We start from the raw sequence: 20550 nt of genomic DNA, 5'->3' as shown, positions 1-20550 counted from the left end.
ACTGATCCTGCACATGCACTCCCGGTGAATAATGCAGACTGGAAGACCACATGGATTTATTTTTAAAGTAGACTGTGAGATTAAAGTCAACCCACCACAGCTCTACAACAAGGAGAGAAGAACTCTCATATCACTTGTAGTGAAAGAGCTGGAGATCTATTTCTGTATGCAAGAGGAACGTGGGCAGCGCAGACAGTAAAGTATGCCCCATGAATAACCCATTGCAGAAATATTCAGGACCATTATTAGCCTTTCCAGTTGCCTGTGAAAGCAGTCTAATTATCTGCTCTTGGTCACCAAAATATTATTGGCAGAATAGAAAACCAGTTTTCAGGGTTAAGCATCTGATACATTATTTAAAAGATCCAGAAAATAATAGGACTGAATCAGTTCTCAAAAATGTTCAGATTTCATCTGCAATATTCCTTCTGTTGTTCTAGCCATTACAGTTCAGTGTGGTGACAAGCTGCTGCATTCGCACAATAAGCCAGAGTGCCTAGCTTACCATAATTTATCTGGAGAAACAGCATACCCATGCAGGCTTCTTGATCACTCTTACTTTGCTCCTCTTCTGCAAGCAGGATAAACAAATCAAGAAGCACTGTGACAGTACTGTGACAACAGTATTGCAGAATAAACTGCCCATTGAAATATGAAGTGCCCCATCTACATTGGCATGCCACCAGTTTCTGAAGATGCGCCTGTTTACACTGACATTCCCTTGATCTCTTGACCCAAGTTTCCTGTTTTAATTGCTGTGCTGTTTTAATGTTTCATTGCATTTTAAAATCATGGATATTTACACTGTACTGTAGATGGTTTAATGGGGTTGCTTATTGTTCCATGGAACTGGTATATTATTTACGGTAATTATTCCATATTTGAACAACATTGTGCAATTGTTTTTTTATGTTTTGTAAGCCATTTAGAAGCTGTTTTGGCATTAAACGGTATATTAATTAATTATATCTGAACCAGGATCATGGTTTGCTGCTCTCTGAAGTCATGATCAGGAAGCCAATAAAAGTCATCAACAGCTTACTTGAAGAACTGCCTTATTCCATTTACACGCTTGTGCAAATTAATTGAAACAAACAATGTAGTTTATTGTACAAAACTCACATATACATGTACAAAACTCACATATACGTACATTGGTAACGGATATGACCTCCGCTATTTTTAAGCAGCATTTGAACACGGTTTGGCATGGAGTCTACTAGTTTCGAACATTCACTGTTGATTTTCGGATACCTGTACCACACTTGAATCAGCGCCTGAATGACCTTCTCCATAGTCAAACAGTCTACAGCACCGAGGCAATTTTTGCATATGGCCCACAAAGTCTCTTCCCTTCCTTCCCATGAGTCTACTCTGAAACATTATCTGCAGTAAGTAACAAAAATAAACAAATAAACAAATAAACTATAAACCATGTCCTCTGGTTGACCAGCAACCATGTCTTCTTAGAGAACGATAAACCACAACCCTGGTTAAGGCGTACAGTAATTGGAGCAAAGACTTATTAGTTTCTTGATCCGCTTTGCATAAAGGTAGGAACAAAGTGGGAGAGATTGGCAGCCTATGCAAGATAAGCCAGCAAGTGTGTTGTACCCGTAGGTGTAAATGCAGCTACCATCTGAAGTCCTGCAGCCTAGCTAGCTAACCACAATCCTGTAGCTACATTCCACACCATGGGAGCAAATATAAGGTTTAAAAGCTAGGGAATGTGACCATTTCCTGCCAGCCTCAGCAGAATTTCACCTGTGAAGTGCAAGAAGCAACCCCAGCCGCACTAAATTGGTTCTAATGGGATTATATAAAATGGTTGGGTTTTACATCCCTAGTGAAATACAGGGAAGTGTTTACGCAGGGAAATATTACTGTACAAACAGCGAAAACCTATCACAAATATATGTATTTGTGGTATCTCTTTACTGGCTTAATCCAGAATGGCTTTTCTTGCTTTTAGCACCACGCTGGCTTTCATCAGCACAAGCTTCTTACTGCGAAAATATAACCATTGTTCCACTCACACTGGGCAAGCAAAAAAACAATTCTTGCTGCCTATAAATGGCTGTGCAGTTTGGTTTGAATGGATGAGGGCTGAATTCTGCTTTGTGCACATGGTGAAACCGTTATGTGATTATTTGTGTGAGATCCAGATTTACAGCAAAGCTTTCGAAAGCACGTTAAACAGAAGCAGGGAAATGTAGTTATAGGACAAAGAGGGAAGGAAGGCCTGCGCAGAAAACCAACACATAGCTTGAGGATAACAGACGGCAATTCACCCAACCCTGAGAGTCAAAGTTTTGAACCTCTCTGCATTTTAACACAGAAGCCCCATCATCATCACATGCAATATTTCCTGAATCTAGAGAGACAGCGTGATAAAGTCCTCAGTTAATTTGTCTTCCTTCCTCAAATATCAGGATGCAAACAAAGCACTATCCTCTCAAATTAGGCAACGTAGTACAAACTTGTTCTCTGCATCAAAAGTGCAAATAAAAAGCTACAAGTGCAAAAGGTATCAAAGAAAGCTCTCTGGAAACTGCTGTCATTCAGTGATAAGCCTGCATGTGAGAAAGCAGCCTTTGAACGGCTTCTGTTTGCTTCAACGCACGGCTGTTGCCAGCCTCCTTTTATGCCGCTGATTCCAAAGCATTCCAATATTAGCCATCCTGGCTTGTACTTTTACAGTTAGAGCTCTCTCTCTCTCCCCGCACCCCGCCAAACACACACCCTCTGCATGACTTTATTAAAAGGCGATTTTCTAGACCATTAGCAGCAGCACAGCCTAGCTAATACAGCTGCAAAATAGAGAATCAATGAGTGGACTCTGCGATTAACTTTGCTATTAAAAATGGATTTCAGTTCGTTATAACAGCTCACAAGCCTATGAGAGGCAGACAGGTATGCTTAATCCTTTGCAGAAATGAAAGGAGATAAGGTGCAGACAATCTCCTGTGAAGACTGCATCGCTGAGGATGCCTGAGGGGACAGAAAAGAACTTCCAGGGGGAAAGACATGCCTACTAAAGAGATGTAACATCCGTCCAGAGCAACAGGTCTGGAACGCAGGCATCTGCCTTGCACACCGAGTCAGACCACTGGCCCATCTAGCACAGTATTGTCTGCACTGAGTAGCAGCAGTTCTCCAGGGTGTCAGGGCAGAAGTCTCCCCCAGCCTTAGCTAGAGGTGCCAGGGATTGAACCTGGACCTTCTGCATGCAAAGCCACTGATCTACGACCCTTCCTGAGGTCTGCAGGGAGAGCTCTGTAAATCAAGGCAAGCCATCAAGGATGGCCATCTGTCACGGATGCTTTAGTTGAGATTCCTGCATTGCAGGGGGTTGGACAAGATTACCCTCAGGGTCCCTTCCAACTCTACAATTCCACGAATCTATGACTCATTAATGTTACTGCCTTGAGCATCCCTCTACTGCTTCACTACATCTGTGATCAGTTTTACCCATGATCTTGATCACCAATGTAGTGCCTGTAGGCACATATGAGCCCATAGAGGCCTTAGCTGGTGCCTGCAGGGTCCCGTCCCCCCCCCCCCCATGACACACACTTAATTTAGACTTGACCGAATCATTCTCTTATAGTAAAAAAAAAAGTAGGTTGCAGTTGCTTGCAACAGTAGTTACTTCTAAAAACACCTCTGGAAAATGCTTTTTTTATGCAGCTTTCTCTATATTTTCCAAAGCTTTCTGTTTGGTGTGTTAACCATTTCGTTGCTTGATTTTGTAATAGGCCTTTATATTTTGGTCATGCATATAAGGTGGCATAAAACAATATTGTTAATAAATAAATAATCGCGCAGCAATACACAGAATCGGGGCCTGAATCTTTCAGTAGAAAGAATCCTTTACAATATCAATACCAATACGACCTTGGCTGTAGGCAGGTGGGAAATAAAAAATAAAAACCCAACTTTATTGGCTATTTATTTGTTAAGATTTCCTACTTGCTCTTCACCTTAAGAACACAGGACAGGTTACAACAATGTAACAACACAGCACTAAAATCAGTTAAATGGGATGACACAGCTCAGTTAGTTAGGCTGATAACACCAAGGTTGCAGGTTCCATCCCCATGTGGGACAACTGCATATTCTATGGTTCTATGATCCTGTACCCCAGGGGACAGGATCACACTTCAAAATGACCTTAACAGATTAGACAACTGGGCCAAAGCAAACAAGATGAATTTTAACAGGGAGAAATGTAAAGTACTACACTTGGGCAAAAAAAAAATGAAAGGCACAAATACAGGATGGGTGACACCTGGCTTGAGAGCAGTACATGTGAAAAGGATCTAGGAGTCTTGGTAGACCACAAACTTGACATGAGTCAGCAGTGTGATGCAGCAGCTAAAAAAGCCAATGCAATTCTGGGCTGCATCAATAGGAGTATAGCATCTAGATCAAGGGAAGTAATAGTACCACTGTATGCTGCTCTGGTCAGACCTTGCCTGGAGTACTGTGTCCAGTTCTGGGCACCACAGTTCAAGAAGGATACTGACAAGCTGGAACGTGTCCAGAGGAGGGCAACCAAAATGGTCAAAGGCCTGGAAACGATGCCTTATGAGGAACGGCTTAGGGAACTGGGTATGTTTAGCCTGGAGAAGAGAAGGTTAAGGGGTGATATGATAGCCATGTTCAAATATATAAACGGATGTCATATAGAGGAGGGAGAAAGGTTGTTTTCTGCTGCTCCACAGAAGCGGACACGGAGCAATGGATTCAAACTACAAGAAAGAAGATTCCACCTAAACATTAGGAAGAATTTCCTGAAAGTAAGAGCTGTTCAGCAGTGGAATTTGCTACCAAGGAGTGTGGTGGAGTCTCCTTCTTTGGAGGTCTTTAAGCAGAGGCTTGACAGGCATATGTCAAGAATGCTTTGATGGTGTTTCCTGCTTGGCAGGGGGTTGGACTGGATGGCCCTTGTGGTCTCTTCCAACTCTACGATTCTATGATTCTATTCTATGATTCTATGATCTACCACATAAAGAATAGAGTGAATCCTAAAAACAACAACCAAACAATTCTGATTTGTGATACTGAAGCAACTAAACAGTTGGGATTTTCCCATCTCTGGAATGACTATTTGGGGGTTCTTCATAACAAGCCAAGCTGAATCTATCTTCAGTGCCCCAGGTAGCTTTTCAATGTCCTCCAGAGAAATGCATGGGGGCAGGAGAGGTAGGGCACCCATATCTCTGTTTACCATCTACAGATTGCCACCCCTCGGGTTGCTGCCTGGAAAGCCTCAGTTTGGCTCTAAGTAACAGGTGCAAGCTTTGTTGCAGAGCACGGGCAACTACCTGCTACGGTAATTGGGAAGAGTCACAGCTCAGAGGCAGAATATCTGCAGAAGCTCTCAGCATTTCCAGGTTGGGCAAGGAATATCCTCAGTCAGAAACTTGGAAAGCCAACTGTCAGTCAGCATGCAGAGAAAGAAAAGGGAACCTCACAGGATGCAGCCCCTCAAGTTCTTCTATCTGGCCCTTGAATGCTGATGGTGCTGTTTGGTTGCTCAGATGATAGAGGAGAGTGCACAAATGCATGCAGAAACTAGTTGACTGTACAAAGCTTGAAAATATTAATTAATTTACAGGTACTTACTTACTTACTTACTTCTTAAATCCATCCCAAAGCAGCCCAAGCTAGCGGGAAAAAAAACAAGTGACGAAACAACTTCAAAGCATCTTTAAAACAATTCCAATGCAGATGAAGACTGGGGAACATCTCCACTTAAAAGGCTTGTTGAGAAAGAGGAAGGCCACCAGCAGGTTGCAGGAAAGGCAGGAGAGATGGTACCTATCTAATCTTCAAGCAGAGGGACTTCCTCAGGGCAGGCGCCATGAGGAATGGTTATATATAGGAGGTCCTCTCACCTGCAGAGTGCAGGGATAAATTGGGCATATAAGGGTTGAGTCACTATTTCAGCTATCTTGAAAGTTCAAGTCTTTCGCTGTGCCACTTTTGCCTCTGACTCTGATCTCACCACTGGCAGGTGGCCCCCAGAAGGCTGCACAGAAGCTGAAAAAGGGTTTTGCACTCCAGTAGACGCGGGTGGCACTGTGGTCTAAACCACAGAGCCTAGGGCTTACTGATCAGAAGGTCGATGGTTCGAATCCCCACGACGGGGTGAGCTCCCATTGTTCGATGCCAGCTCCTGCACCCCTAGCAGTTCAAAAGCACATCAAAGTGCAAGTAGATAAATAGGTACCGCTCCAGTGGGAAGGTAAATGGTGTTTCTGTGCGCATGCTCTGGTTCGCCAGAAGCGGCTTAGTCATGCTGGCCACATGACCCGGAAGCTGTACGCTGGCTCCCTCAGCCAGTAAAGCGAGATGAGCGCTGCAACCCCAGAGTCATCTGCGACTGGACTTAACAGTCAGGGGTCCCTTTACCCTTAACCCTTACTGAGCTAGATGGACCACTGACCTGGCTATGCACAAAGCAGTTCCCTATGTTCTGACAACAGAGACCCTACAAAGCTCCAAGGATAAGCTAAGAAACAGCTCTCCACTACCAGTGGCCACAGACCCAAATGGCCGACTCAGAAAAGCCTGTGGGTTTAGTCTTTATATTCTCCTAGCCACACTGGGAGGATGCTGAGCAGGGCAGTCCGCTGCCCCACAGAAGATAGCAGCCCTCAGGTTGCAAAGTCTTGCAGCCTATCTTTGCATCATCCAGGGGAGGAGTCAGCATTGTAAGAGCCCCGCCAAATCAAACCAAACCATCTTCTGGTCAAATATCCTGTTTCCCACAGCAGGCAATAAAATGTTTTTGGATGGGAGGCCCTCAAGAAGAACATGAGGCCAACAGTCCTCTCCCTCTGTGGTCCCCCAGCAACTGGCCATTCAGGTGGCAAATAACCATCTTGCCTTGTTGTTACTGGTAAACTCATCCTTGGTCTATGATTCCCTTTCATTTATTTTATTTTATTTTAATTATTTTTTTAAAAAAAATCTTATTTATTGATTTTTCACAAAAACGAAAAAGCTCCACACATTTTAGCATAAACCGTAAGTTATTTTATCCATTGACTTCCTGGCCTCCCCTTCCATGCTTTCCATATTTAGCATACCTGCCAAGTCCTGGACTGCAGAATTCGGGACCGGCAGCCGCATGACACCGGAAGTTGCGTAGACGCGGTGTCGCTTTGCCCATCTATGGGCACAAAAAATGGCTGGCGCCGGCAATGGAAGTCGCGTCTACGCATGTCCAGAAGTGCGTAGACGCAACTTCCGGTGTTGCTTTGCCCATCTATGGGCACCAAAAATGGCGGCCACCGACACCGGAAGTCGCGTCTACGCGCTTCCAGACATGCATAGATGCGACTTCCGGTGCTGGCACCGGCCATTTTCTGTGCCCATAGATGGGCAAAGCAGGGGGGGGGGAATGGCCACCGGCAGGAGAATATAAGGGAGAATAACGGGAGACGAAGTGATACGGGGGACCACCGGGAAACGGTATGAAAAAACAGGGGTTTCCCGGGGAAAATGGGGTACTTGGCAGCTATGATATTTACCCTTGAATGCTGCGTATTTCACCTGCACTATTCAATACATCCATTTAAACCTATCTTAAAAAATTAACGCTCATATTTTAAGTCCTGCTCAGGTTTTAATCTTGCTTTAGCAACACTTGAAATGCTTAATAAAAGACCCTTAGTCCCCAGGGAATTTTTCATCATTTGGGTCTCTAATCCTTGCTGATAATTGTGCCAGTTCCGCGTACTCCAACATTTTTCAAAGCCATTCTTCCTTTGTTGGGACTTCTCCTCCTTTCCATCTTTGGGAATTACAGTATTCGTGCTGCTGTCATTAAATACATAAATGTTAATAAATGCTTTTAATTAAACTAAGCTATGTGTAGACTAAACTATGTACAGTATAAGGCATTTATAAACTGCTTAATACGCTTAAGCGGTGTACCGTATTAAAAAAAAAAGATTGCTATCATTAAGACCAAAATGCAACCTAAAACCAATGAAGCATTAGAATAAAGGCACATAAAAATAAGTAACAGGGGGATTCAGGAGATTTTGAAGCCATCTAAGCTTCGGCATCAGTAAAAAATGAATGGCGTGCTCTTGGATGGAAAATAATTAAGTTGCTGGATAGGATATTAAGATCCATGTTAGCATTGTCAGAAATAATACCTGTTCTGCATGCAAGGCCAGTAGGACAGGCAGAACTCAGAAGCCTCAAATCACAGACAAGACAATGATGCCAGGAGAACAGGTTTAGATCTGCTAGATACTAGGAAACATTAAGGGACAATTATGATCTTTGGCCAATTGTACTAAGTGATGCTGGTGCAGCCGGCGTTCATTCCCCGTAGGTGGACCAGCGTGAACACTCCCTGACTCTGGTCTTCCATCTATGCTCTACCTCCCAGCCTGCCCAACTGGCCAGTTCAAATATTGACGTTGGTGGGCAACCCAGCCGTCCAATGGCTGGCCACACCAAGATGAATTTCACCCCCTGGGAATGGAGGGGAAGCCTGTGATAGGTCACAACTGCTGCCCACCCCCAAGCAGGGTAAGCGGCCATTATAGGACAATGCAAGTCTATACAAAAGGGACAGGATCCGTGTGAACAGAATCGGAACCAGATTGCCGGAACTTGATATGAAAAAAGATTTGCAGAGCTTATTGCTCACCAAGGGTCAAGCTGTGCATAATGTTCAGGAAAGAGCAAGATCGGAAGCAATTTTCAACAGCATGGAAAGAAAAGCATTATTTACTCCTTCCCCCGTGCCACAGTCCAATCTGGGTGGTGGTGGGATGTGGCAGCAGCTTTTTAGGCAAGGTATACAGGGGTCACGAAGAGTCAGACACGACTAAACGACTAAACAACAACAACAGTGGTACCTCAGGTTATAGATGCTTCAGGCTACAGACGCTTCAGCTTACAGACTCTGCTAACCCTGAAATAGTACCTCGTGTTAAGAACTTTGCTTCAAGATGAGAACAGAAATCACATGCCAGCAGCATGGCGGCAGCGGGAGACCCCATTAGCTAAAGTGATATCTCAGGTTAAGAACAGTTTCAGGTTAAGAACGGACCCCCAGAACGAATTACCAGTAAGTTATTAACCCGAGGTACCACTGTAGACAGTTGTAAGCAGGTGCTCCACACAATGTATAGTTTGATCCTAAATTCTCCATAAGTTTGGAGGGAACACTAATGCCACACAGAGCTCTTGCATGGCCAGGATTGTGCAAAATACAGAATGATGCATATTTGCTCAATTTGTATAGTTTACATGGAGCACGGGATGCAGGTGGCGCTGTGGTCTAAAACACAGAGCCTAGGGCTTACCGATCAGAAGGTCGGCGGTTCAAATCCCCGCAACGGGGTGAGCTCCCGTTGCTTGGTCCCAGCTCCTGCCCACCTAGCAGTTCGAAAGCACATCACAGTGCAAGTAGATAAATAGGTATCACTCTGGCGGGAAGGTAAACGGCGTTTCCGTGAACTGCTCTGGTTTTGCCAGAAGCAGCTTTGTCATGCTGGCCACATGACCCGGAAGCTGTCTGCAGACAAACGCCAGCTCCCTCAGCCAGTAAAGCGAGATGAGCACTGCAACCCCAGAGTCATCGACCACTGGACTTAACGGTCGGGGGTCCCTTTACCTTTACATGGAGCTCAGGAGTCATCTTTCTTACTGGAGGATTTGCGTTTTCTGGGTGCAAAATCTTACTGTTTGATTGTCTTTGCACACAGATCCAGTGAAGATCTGTGACAGGCACCGGGATGCAACTTGTGTCATAAAGCAATCTTTCTCTGCAACACTCACATTTAAAAACAGAAGCCAACGTTCAATTGCAGAGGCCTGAGCGATGGTGTGTGTAGCACCCACGCTGGCCTTTCTGTGTGGGTGCAACTGTCCACAAAGCCTATTCTCACAAGCACCTGTGAGCCTGGAAGCCAGAAAGAAAATGCTAACCTATGCTGACTCCCAGAGGTTCCGGCCTGCAGCAAGCTAGTTGCGTGCCTTCACTGTTGCACAAAGCACAACTCACAGTGCACCCTTATAAGTCACACTAAGAAAGGACTAGTAGTTGCACATCAAACACCTCTCCCAGCACACAGCAGTACGGTATGTGTACACTGTGCACTCACCAGGAAATGAAGGTGCAGAAATTCAGCATGGGGCAGCTTTTTCCCACATCTTTTCTTACTGCCACAAAAGGATTGTGGCAGAAACCATCACAGGGCCTTCAAAAGATCTGGGTGAGTGTACCCTATCCCTGACATCTATGGATGATTGCAGTGCCAGATTTCCTTTCCCCACATTGGCATGCATCTATTCCCACCCACCTATCTGCAGGCTTCAAGTTCCCAAGCTATGTTTTCGTGCTGTGCATACAAGACACATACGGGAAGCTCAAACCTCTGCCTTCCCTACTGGGTTTTCTGCTCATTAATCAGCACAACTTAATGGAGCTGTTCATTCAAACAGAATAAGCCAGAGCCCTCATTAAGCCAGAAGTGTATGAGTGCTCTCTGGGAGAGAAAAAAATTAAGAAAACAAAACACTAACTCATGCTGCAACCAGGCTTACAAATCAAGGAATTGGGGAGGGGAGGGCTGTGGTTCACACCCAAGCTTCTCTATCATTTAGGGAGTTGCAAGGGGCTTGAAAGATCATCTGGCTCAAATGTCTACTGGCTTCAAAATCAGCATAGGAGACAGTATCTTCTCAGCTGGGGAGCATGGCCTGAGCCCTTTTTTTGCCATAATTCAACACTAAACTAGGCAATTCCAAGAAGACTTTTGAGAAGCTACCACAGCTCAGTGGTAGAGCACAAGATTTGCATACAGAAGGCCCCGGGTGTAATCCTGAGCATCTCCAGTTAAAACTTTAAGTTTAACCTCAGGAAAGAATTTGCATCAGAATCCACTTATTCAGGAAGAGTTTTGCACGGAAACCCCTGCTAAACTGAAGGGGGTGGAAATGTCTCTATTTTAGCAGTGCCTTGCACCTGACATAACCAGGTGACTGACAGGTGAGCACGTCAATCCTGAGCGAGCATTTCATTCCAGGTGCCTCCAGTCCAAATTCAGTCCTCCTCTCCACTACATCACAACAGCTTCTGCCAGCCTTGGTGACCCCAACCAAAATCTGACAGGGAAGGAAAAGAAAAAGGCAGTATCTGCATTGAAATCATTCTGAAACATATCCGATTCTACCTTGAACTTAGTGGGCTTCTTTGCTTCTGCTGCCCCCATAAGAAGACTATCCCCAGAATCTAACACCCAAGAAGGCATCAAGGGGAGAAGCTTGAAGGTTTTAAACAGCCAGCCTACCCCAGAGGCTGCTATTATGGCTCTGGGTTCCCATACAGATTCATCTTCAGCAGGCATGGGGGAACTGTAGTCATCTAGATCAGTTTCCCAAACTTGGGTCTCCATGTTTTTTGGACTACAACTCCCATCATCCCTAGCTAGCAGGACCAGTCGTCAGGGATGATGGGGATTGTAGTCTACAAGCAGCTGGAGGCCCAAGTTTGGGATTACAAATCCCACCATCCCAGACTACTAGCCATGGTGGCAGGGTCTGGTGTCCAACAACAGCTGTAGGGCCACAGGTTCCCCATTCCCCGATCAACAAATGCAAGGCCATTAGCACCATGAGTGGAGCCATTATGGGAAGCCAAAATGAAGAAAAGCTTGGCTTTGCCTGAAAATCTAAATATATTTCACCAAAGAAAAAGTAGTGCTCTGGGGAACTCCCACCAGAATTCACTCCACAGCTTCATTTGGGGCTTGATGTTCAGCAAATAGTGAGATTCTATCAGCAGAAAACACCATTATTATTATTTTCAAGTGTAACCAGAAGCACTCACAATCAAGAGCATTAGTCTCTCCTGGAAAATCCAGGACCTGAAAACCACAGCCTGGAGGGAACTGTCAGCAGATCTTGCCTCAGGCTTGTCAGTACTGCATGAGGTTCCACTTTATTTCCTGGGATAATTCAAGTCTTCCCCCATCAAAATTGACCAAAAGCCCCGCTAGGGACCAGAAGCATTTCTTTACAACCCTGCCTGATTGAGCAAATCAACTGCCTCAAGCTGGGCGCACATAACTGCCAAGGCAGAACAGGCGTGTTACACCATCTGCTGTTGACATGACAGTCCCAGGTCTTTAAATAGCCAAGGGTCAACCACAGGAGCTCAGAAAGCACGCATCTCCATCCCAAGACACAGGCGTGCAATAGCAGCACACAAGACCCATCCAGCTGTCACCTCGCCCATCCCTGTCAGCCAAGCAAGGGGGTTTCCATCATACTTGGCAAAGGGAATTGTTCCAAGAGAGATGTTGCAAATGAAAGGCTGTAGCTCAGTGGCAGAGGACCTGCTTTGCAGTTAGGAGGTCCCTGGTTCCATCTCTGGTGTGTCCAGGTAGGACTGGAAAAAGCTCTATTCTGAAAACCTATACAGCTGCTGCCAGTCAATTCAGACAATAGCTGGAAAGACCGATGACCTGACTTGGTATAAGACAGCTTCCTATGTCCCTAAGAATACTTATCAATAGCAACTTTTTTATTTTTAAAAAAGGTTTGCTAAACAACTTATCCCAGAAACCCTTACTGAGAGACTTGCTTTTGCCACAGACCTGACTCTTTCATGAAAAGTAGAGGGAGCATCTCAAGATACACTACGAAAAAGAGTGACTCTACTTGCTGCCGGAGTTACAGAGATAATTCTCTGGAAGTACACTGGTCTTTGCTAATTTCCATACAATGATTTCTTCCTAATCTCCCCTTGAATGCCTAGGAATATATGCAGCAGATAGAATGGCAACCTTTCTCCAGCTCTGTTCTGTTCGGGTATCAGAAAAGGCAACAAGAAAAATCTAACAGTAAATCTAATACAGCCTTTGTCAACCAGGTGTCCTCCAGATACATTGGTCTACAATTCACCACGGTAAGGGCTGGTGGAGAGCTACAGTCCAAAACATCTGGAACACCCAGGTTGGCAGCGGCTAATCATACAGACACACCATTTTAAAGTTGTTCATCATCTTCCCCAATGCCACTTTAAGACTCCATCTGCCATCACAAAGGCTCCATGTAAAGGCAGCCACAGAGCAAAGCACTGGACACACACTAGCCTATATCACTTGTACATCACAACAGCACAGTTTGTATTCTGGTTCCGATCAGTCAAAATAATTGTGAAATCACCCTTGAGCTTCAACAAGACTCCTAGCAAATGCTGCAGTTTGTGAAGACTCAACTCAAAAAATGCTTTTGGATCAGCTATGTTGCAGTGGGTGGGGAGTTAAGATGATGATGATGATGAAAGGATTCTTGTTAGGCCCTGGACCAAAGTTCAAATGCTCAGCACCAGCAACTCTCTGGATGCTGCACTCTTGAGGAATGCAAAGCAGTTTGAGGCTTGCAGAAATCTGTACCATATCCAGCTCCTTACAAGCCGCAGCTGCTATTTTGGACTGTGAAGTCCAAGTTAAGTCACCATCCACTGAAGACTACAAATTCCAAAGTTGCTGATGTAAAGATATGTTCATGGAAGACAATGACAAATTATACATAGGCAAGAGGCATGGTTGTTGTTGTTGTTGTTTAGGTCACTGAAACTCCCTCTCCTTACCTGCTGGGGTCAGGTAAGGCCACTGAGTGACAGAAAGAAGCTCTAACATGCAAACCTTTCTCCAAGGTTACTGAATCTAAATAATCCAACAGCCCACAGCATCTGAGCTGCAAACAATATCAGAGATGTCTGTCACTAAATACTAATATAAAATGTGGAGTGAAACACATAGGTAAATATTTTGTTTCAAGCCTAAGCAAACCTGATAGCTTCGGAGATTTCCAGCTCTTAGGTTAAACCCTGAATATTCTGCACCGTATCAAGCTTTTGTCTTAAGCCCACAGAAAACATGATATGTGCCGAAGCCGTTGGCACCGTTAGTGCAAGCAAAATCCCTAGAAGGCAACAGCTTAAATCTTCTCAATTGTCATCAAGCCACAGACCCAGAAATTGATTCTTCCAAAGTCCTCCACGACAGCCTCACACATCCACCATGCTTTCCTCTGTCCAGACAGAAAATGCAGTGCCAAAGCAAAAACAGAACCGGCTGTCTAAACTTCAGCCTGAAAATTTCACATTGCCCGAAAACTGCAGAATTTAGTTAAGCTGAAGTTCAGTTTGCTACCCAAACCAGGAGAACAAGAATCTTAGACACCCGTGGACCTTGCTTCAGTGACGCAACTGGGAACTTGCAAATGAAAGAGGACAGGATTAGATCTGAAGTGGGGAGGGCAGAGAAAGGATGCTGCAACCACATATTCTACTCTGGATGGAAAAAGCAGAGAAAGAACCCACGGATGCTGTCTTTCCTCTGCAGGGAAAGCCTGCTAGCTAAGGGTGGCAAGAGATGAAGCAAACCAACCAGTGGATGCCGTGCAATTATTTTTCTCCACCACCCCTTCCAACTTCAGTGTCTCAGGGTAGCACCTGGGAGAGAAAACTTGTTTCAACTGGTGTTACCTGGCGGTGCACCTGCCCTCCCGCTCGGCTCTGCTGGCAGCTCCATTAATCCCTCCCTGGCAAACCACCCACAATATTGCCGAGCTCCCAGGAGTCAGATATGCAGCTGGGAGAGAGCCAGAAGCATTCAGATGTAGAACCACAGCCAGGAGAGGGGAGCTCAGGGTCAGCAGGGCCATGGCTGGGGACACACCTGCCACCATGTCAGAAGTGCGTAAGCACAAGTGTTCCGAAGTCTGCAGTGCCAAAGGGGATTGGCGTGGTGGCAAAGGAAGGGGCCACCTTACCACCACCTCGGCTCTTTGGCAAAAAACTCAACTCCCAAAAAATACTGAGGAAAATTCTGAAGCGGGGGCGGGGGGGCGGGGAGAGGGTTGCCCCTCTGCCAAAAGGCAGGGGCGCAGGTATGCAGGGCCACTTCACCCTCACATCCTTACACATCACAAAGCAGCACATCCACGCTCCAAATTACGCACTTCTCTACCTTTCAAACAGTGCAACCTGAAACTGACAACCCCCCCCCCCGCGCCGCCCTACTACCGTAGCCATTCCTGCAGACCGGTTGTTAACCCCTTCCTTCCCTCCGCTTCTCCCAAGCCAAATCCAAGTAGGCTACTCACAACCCGTGGGAGCCGATCCTTTCCCCGCCCGCCTGGAGGAAACCTACTTCCTCCCTCTTGGTTATGCCCCCCTCAGTTAACCCCTTCTTGCCTGCACAAGAGGTTCAACACCTCTCCCCCATCTCTGGAGAGGGCCCGTCAGACCGCGACGCGCAGCCTACTCCCCACCACACTGCCCCGCACGCCCTCCGCTCTTCTCTCGGGGCGATCGCCAGAGCGCAAAGGCCGCCTCCTTCGCGCCGTGCTGCGCGAACCCTCTCCTCGGGGCGGCAACCACCGCCCGCCCGTCCAGGGCTCGTTCCTTCGGCGGCGGCGTCCTTTCTACTTACCAGCCGGTGCGAGGAATCTCCGCGCCACCGCCGCTGCTGCCGCCCGGCTGTCATCTTGCTGGAAGCGCGGAGAGGAGGAGGAGGAGCCGGCGCGGAGAGCGCGGAGCTGCCGGTCGGGGAGCGTGTGCTGGAAGATAGGGAGGGAGGGAAGGAGGGAGGGAGGGAGGCGAGGCTGGCCCGGCCGAGGGGAGGAGAAAGGGAGGGCAGGAAGGAAGCCGGAGCCACAGCCGCGCACTCCTCCTCCTCCTGCCCGCTGTTCCCTCCTCTTGGCCGGAGCGTCCCCCCGAGCGAAGGCGAGACGCAGACCGTCCACTTCCAAGCGCGCACTGGCTGCTGCTGCGACTCGGCTCCTTTTTGCCTCTTTAACCCTATCGGGGCTTCCCACTCGCCGGCTCCGAAACGGTGGACTTGCCGAGGCTGGAAGAGTTGGGTGGCTGAGGCACAGACAGCCCAGCCCTGATGGGGTTAAAGAGACACGCTTGCTGGGAAAGAGAGAGACGGGCCCGGCTGCGAGAAACGGCAGCTTCTGAGGAGCCGCCGAAATGGTGTTGCTGCTGCTGCTTCTGGTGCCGCCTCTTCTGCTCGGAGAGACGAGCGGGAGAGGTGTGTAAGGGGTGGGGGCTCGTCTCTCCCCCCCAGGAAAGAAGGGTAGGAGGGTGGTCGAGTGCTCTTGGTTCGCTTTATTTATGAGTTCTGTGTAGCAGAGGGGAGCTGGCACTGGAATTTTGTGAATCGGTTAAAATCTCAATTTTATATTAATTGTTAAAGTAAAGCCTCCTTGCTGGCTGCTTTTCGTTGATCAGTCCATTGTAACATCAGTGGGTTTGGAATGCACACCTATTGTCTTATCTGATCTCTCCCAATTGAGAGTATCAGTTGAAAGTGTAAACCCCGATTAGCATAGCGCCTTTGAGGTCCGGAGCTGAAAACGGGTTTTCTCAGTCTCAGAGTCCCATCTGTTACTCATTCATAAAATGTATAAGGTCCTTTTTCCTGCCCCCTTTTGATGACAGGACGGAGGAAATAACAATTAAATGTTTTGACCTTGTGTTTGAATGATAAAAAGTGGTTTCCTTTAACAAGATCTACCAGTGTATTCCACAGGATGTAAGGCTGTTTTCCAATCCAAACCTGATAATGTAGTGACTTTTCTCTTTTATTTTCTCTTTCCACCTCTTTCCCCATACTTCTCTCTCTCTCTTTCCCCACACTCCTCCCCCCAAATTCATTTTAGGGTTTTCAGTTTTTGCCTCAGTTCCCCCCCCCTTCACGGTGTTTCCCTCTCAAACTGGTCCTCCTTTTCTTTTATCCCCCCCATCCTCATTGCATCCTTCTTCTCTCTGCCCCCCTTTGACACACACACACAGAGAGAGAGAGAGAGCGAGAGAGAGACTTTGTTTGTTTGTCCCCCTGCCCCCTTTCCTCGCATGTCAGAACTGGAGCTTGAATCAGTTCTTCTTTCTGCTCTGCTACAATATAAACCTACCCTTCACATTCTTGAGCACTGTTCTTTCATTCACCCCCCCCCCCCTTTTGCTTGCTTCTGTTCTGTAGCTGCAATATCAGCTCTCTCCCCCTTCAATACATACTTCAATACAATAAATCTATTGCTGGTTGGTGCTGATTCAAAGTCCCTTGGAGGGCACCAGGTTGACAAAGGCTGCTTTACACAGCTGTGACAGTATTAATGCAACAGGATTTTAAAAATAAAAGGGGGGAGGTTCACAACTCAGTGGTAGAACACATGCTTTGTACACAGAAAGTCCCAGGTTCAGTCAATGACACAATAGATGGCACGACTAAAGAATCATAGAGTTGGAAGGGACATGGGCGTACCCAGGATCAAAACTAGGGGGGGGGCAAGGGGAGGGGCCAAGGCACAGAAGGGGAGGGGCCACAAAGTGGGCGGGAACGGCGAACTCGCGCTCCGCCGGGCTGTGCCCCTCCCTAGAAGCAGGGCTGGTGGGCGGAGGCGGAGCCCAGCCCAGCGGAGCGCGAGTTCAGCGTTCCCGCCCGCCGCGCTGCGCTCTCTGGTTCCCCGCCGCGCTTGGCCTTGCCAGAGGGTGCGACGGGGAGCTGGAGGGAGGGCGCAGCGCGGCGGGCGGGAACAGTGAACTTGTGCTCCGCCGGGCTGTGCCCCTCCCTAGAAGCAGGGCTGGTGGGCGGAGGCGGAGCCCAGCCCAGCGGAGCGCGAGTTCAGCGTTCCCGCCCACCACGCCGCGCTCCCTGGTTCCCCGCCGCGCTTGGCCTTGCCTGAGGGCGCGCCGGGAAGCTGGAGGGAGGGTGCAGCGCGGCGCGGCGGGAATGGCGAACTCGCGCTCCGCCGGGCTGTGCTCCGCCTCTGCCCACCAGCCCTGCTTCTAGAGTAGGGCAGCTGCCCTAACTTGCCCCGTGGTGGGTACGCCCTTGGGAAGGGACCCTGAAGACATCTAGTCCAACCCCCTGCAATGCAGGAATTCAGAGCCCACTCAGATAACTTTCTTTAAAAATGTGGATCTTGAATTGAAGTTGTGCCCTGCAAAATAACACTTACCATACATCTTGCATTGCTAGTCTTTCCAACCTGAATTTGTAATAGCAAATATCTGCCTCTCATCTCATAACAGCTTGCCATGCAGCTAATGAAATGGTTCATGAAAGCCACAGTCTTGTGGTACTTTAACGACTACCAGTGCATGTATAGATTTACTTCTCTAAAAAAAATTTGTTTATGATTTTTGTTTTACGGTAATTTATTTTTATATAAGTACGGTAGTTCTTAACTTTTTTGTTTCTCACATTGAGGAGCTTGTTTTGAAGGCTATAAAACAATTAAAAATAAGAAAAACCTCAGGTGTGAAAATACCCAAAGTTGACACTGACAGTACCAGTAGCTGCACTTAGGTCAGTAAGTTTTCCCAGTTTTTTGAGGTAAAATTAGGTGCCTCGGTTTATATTCGGGTCGGCTTATACTCACGTATATACGGTATGTATAAAGTATGTGGCGAATGTAAAGCCACCCCCTTCACAGGTTTCCTTGTGCCCGCTATTTTTATTCAGAACAACAGATATGTACATAGTATGCGACGAATGTAATGCCACCCCTCACAAATAATTGCATTTTAGGATTTTTTTAAAAAATAGCTTTTCTTTATATATACACTGCCTGCCTATTTAGGATGCATTTAAAGGAAGCTTCTCTTGGGGGAAAGCAAAGTATAAATATTTCTATATTAACATCATTAGTAATGTGTGTGTCTAATAATAATCACAGCAGACACACATACATGCTGTCTCCCAGTTCCATACATGATTGAAGGAAGCTTTACTCCCCTCAGGAGGGGGAAGATAGGTTTCTATTTAATATATTCCTATTTATTAGCTGTTGTTGTGTGCATCTGTAGTAATAATTATAACAGACACATACATGCTGTGTATTTAGGGCACATTTAAAGGAAGCTAATCTCATGAGAGGGGGAAACAGGCTTCTATTTTATATACTATATTTATTAGCCACCATTATTAATTTATTAGCTGCATCAATAGGAGTATAGCATCTAGATCTAGGGAAGTAATAGTACCACTGTATTCTGCTCTGGTCGGACCTCACCTGGAGTACTGTGTCCAGTTCTGGGCACCACAGTTCAAGAAGGATACTGACAAGCTGGAACATGTCCAGAAGAGGGCAACCAAAATGGTCAAAGGCCTGGAAACGATGCCTTATGAGGAACGGCTTAGGGAGCTGGGTATGTTTAGCCTGGAGAAGAGAAGGTTAAGGGGTGATATGAAAGCCATGTTCAAATATATAAAAGGATGTCATATAGAGGAGGGTGAAAGGTTGTTTTCTGCTGCTCCAGAGAAGCGGACACGGAGCAATGGATTCAAACTACAAGAAAGAAGATTCCACCTAAACATTAGGAAGTACTTCCTGACAGTAAGAGCTGTTCGGCAGTGGAATTTGCTACCGAGGAGTGTGGTGAAGTCTTCTTTGGAGGTCTTTAAGCAGAGGCTTGACAGGCATATGTCAAGAATGCTTTGATGGTGTTTCCTGCTTGGCAGGGGGTTGGACTGGATGGCCCTTGTGGTCTCTTCCAATTCTATGATTCTATGATGATGATGATTAGTCATAACTGACATACTGTCTTTCAATTCAGGACACATTTGAATGAAGTTTTTCCTCCCCTCAGGAGACATTTCCAAGTTACATATTCCTATATTTTAAGCCATTATTACTATTAATTAGAATGTATGCTGCTAAAACTGTGTTCTGTTTGAGAAAATAAATCAGAAATTGTTTTATGACTTGTTTTCACATTTTTTAAAAAATAAATTACCGGTAACAATTTCAATCTCTATGCTTTTTATTCTGTGTTCAAACATCTGTGTTTGAAATATGATTGGCGGGGGGGCAGAAGGTGATCTCACCTAGGGCACAAAAAACTCTCGCGCACCGGCAGACGGACAATGGCAGCAGGGGAGCCGGCTGAGGGGCTCTGAGGACGGCAGCCGTCGCTAGAGGGAGGGAGGAGGAGGAGGAGGAGGAAGAGAATCAGCAGACCAGGAGCCCTTCATCGCGGCGGAGGCGGCGATGCCAAATCCTAAATCAAACTCACGTCACATAGTCAGTAGACCTGGCGAAGGAGGCGGCCCCCTTTCATAATTACACAGTCTCGTGGCACCCTTTAGAGACAAGCAAGATTCACCGCCTTATGCCAGATTAATTGTGGCATAAGCCTTTCCTAGATTGGGAGTCCTGTCCAAAGAAGCAGGAAGGGTTTGTTCTTGCATTGATGTGCCACCTTTCTTCCAAACAGCTCAAGGTGGCCTACATAGTTCTCTACGTTCTATTCTCACAACAGCCCTGTGAGGTAAAGACTTTGGCTGTGACATACATTTAAAGCACATGACTTCCCCTAAGAATCCTGGGAACTGTCGACTGGGAATTGTGGCTTTATGAAAGGTTAACTAGTTCCCAGGGTGAAGCCGTGTAGTTTAAATATAACCTTGGATCCCGAATACCTTGGTACTCAGATGTTTTGGCTCCTGAACGCCGCAAACTTGGAAGTGAGTGTTCCAGTTTGCGAAC

General features: G+C 46.5%; 1 protein-coding gene across 1 annotated transcript in view; it reads right to left on the bottom strand.

Moving 5' to 3' along the window:
* MID2 (midline 2) overlaps nucleotides 1–15634 on the bottom strand; it is a 184324-nt gene extending 168690 nt beyond the window's left edge. Inside the window, exon 1 of the mRNA XM_035113295.3 lies at nucleotides 15486–15634. The gene's annotated coding sequence lies outside the window, so the exon portion shown is untranslated. The remainder of the gene's footprint in view (nucleotides 1–15485) is intronic.
* Nucleotides 15635–20550: the final 4916 nt, after the last annotated feature.

Source organism: Zootoca vivipara, chromosome Z2 (genome assembly GCF_965207765.1).
Source record: "Zootoca vivipara chromosome Z2, rZooViv2.hap1.1, whole genome shotgun sequence".
NCBI lineage: Eukaryota > Metazoa > Chordata > Lepidosauria > Squamata > Lacertidae > Zootoca > Zootoca vivipara.
The sequence above is the reverse complement of the archived record's forward strand: the minus strand, read 5'-3'. Positions and strand labels throughout refer to the sequence as shown.